We start from the raw sequence: 1,997 nt of genomic DNA, 5'->3' as shown, positions 1-1,997 counted from the left end.
TCTGAAGCCCTTGAGACTACATCTTTTTATACATGAGCTCAAATAATCGGATTTCTGCAGACCAGAGGTTGAGGCGGTCACACGTGGTGTGGAGACGCCCTTTGGAAGGGCAGCCTGGAGCTGAGGTCAGAACCAGGGGTGAGCTGGCAGCAAGCTTTCCCTTGTTACTGACCAGGATAGCCACAGTATCCGCGTGCTGTGTCTGCTGCGTCTCAGCCCCAGCCTTGGAGACGTGGTCCCGTGGGCTCAGGTGTCTCATGACTTTGTTGTCACCGTGTCCCCCCTAGAGACGTGCCTGCTGCCTCACTCCGAGCAGAGAGGTCAGACCCCTGACCATGACCGATATAGCCCTTTCATTTCTGTGGTTTCTAGACTCCGTGTCCAACAACTGTGAGGACATTGTGAGCCGGGTGCAAATTTCTTCTGGATCCCCATTGGGGTGAGGGCACCGCCCGTCAGCTCCTGGTGCTCTTGCCCCTGCACGCGGGCCTGGGCACCATGGGCTCCTGGTTTTCCACTTGAGTGCTCCACACCCAAGTGCTGACTCACCCAGAGTTGCCGTCTTCTTCCAGGTCACTGTGCCTGGTGCCGGTTCTTCAGGGCCTTGGCTGGAGGCATTTCACTGCCCAGCCTCAGCTACTTGGGTGTGGCGGGCAGTTTGATTCAGGACTCCTGTTGACGCAGCAGCAGAGCGGAAACCAGCGTTGGAGAAGCTGACATTCAGCAGGGTCCTTTCCCTGAGCTTTCACTTCGAGGGCCAGCTTATGGAAAACTTTGATCTTAACCCTGGGCAAGGGTCCCTCCCCACTCAGCCACCCCTCTTCTCCTCCCACTTTCCTCATTCATTTCCCCCTACCTACCTCTCTCCCTCCTCCTTATCCCCCTCTTTTCCTCTCTTCTCTTGCCTTCCTTTACAATTATCGTTTGAAGTCAGGGGGTCAGGACCTGCCATTCCAGCACCGGCACGACCTTCCCAGGTGCTGGAGCTCCAGGCTTCCTATTGTATCCATGCATTGACATCATGATCAGGGACATGTGGCTCTGGTGGGGACTGTTGAGTCAGGAGAGGCACCACATGGGCAGGGTACTATGCAGGGGTGTTAGTCATCACTCTGGGCCCAATTGGCAAAGAAAAATATGCCACACCATGATCCAGTGTGAACAATGGCTGGATCCAGTGTTCACAAGTGTCACACTTCCCCACTGGTGGTTTCATTAAGGTGCAAGCAGGCTCCATGCACAAAAACACAAATGGCTCTGACATCTCCTAGCTTAACCTCAGCCCAAGGATCCCAGTAGAAAGAGTGTTCTCGTCATCTCTGCCCCTTCTCAAACCCCAAATTCAATGTTATTCATAGGAACTTGGGCTTCCCTGGTGGTTCAGATGCAAAGCAGGAGATGTGAGTTTGATCCCTGGGTCAGGAAGATCTGGAGAAGGAAATGGCAACCCACTCCAGTATTCTTGCCTAGGAAATCCCATGGACAGAGGAGCCTGGTGGGCTACAGTCCATGGAGTTGCAAAGAGTCAGACACGACTGAGGGACTCACACACACGTACACAGGAACTTACTTTTTTTCCTCCCCACATTTTAACAGCTCTTGCGAGAGTGGATGGCATCTTACAGTTGAAGTTGGCAACATTTTTTTCTCTTTTGGAGGTGCTCTAGATAAGGGTACATTTTATCATTCACAGCATCTCAGAATTGATGTAGTACATTGGCCATTCCCCTTAGGAACGGCCTGGCTATGCCCATTCCTAAGACCAGCTGTGGTGGCCAGGGCAAGAGAATGGTCGGTCTTACCCAGAACTTGGGGTGGTAGTTTGCTAAAGGAAAACCAGGACACTCCTGCTGAAGAGGTGGATTAGAGGCTGGGTAGTGATGATTGCTTCTGGGCAGGAAAGCTATGACAAAGGTAGACAGTGTGTTAAAAAGCAAAGACATCACTTTGCTAACAAAGGTCTGTATAGTCAAGGCCATGGTCTTTCCAGTAGTCAT

Source organism: Bos indicus x Bos taurus, chromosome 1 (assembly GCF_003369695.1).
Source record: "Bos indicus x Bos taurus breed Angus x Brahman F1 hybrid chromosome 1, Bos_hybrid_MaternalHap_v2.0, whole genome shotgun sequence".
Lineage (NCBI taxonomy): Eukaryota > Metazoa > Chordata > Mammalia > Artiodactyla > Bovidae > Bos > Bos indicus x Bos taurus.
Note: the sequence above shows the minus strand (reverse complement) of the source record.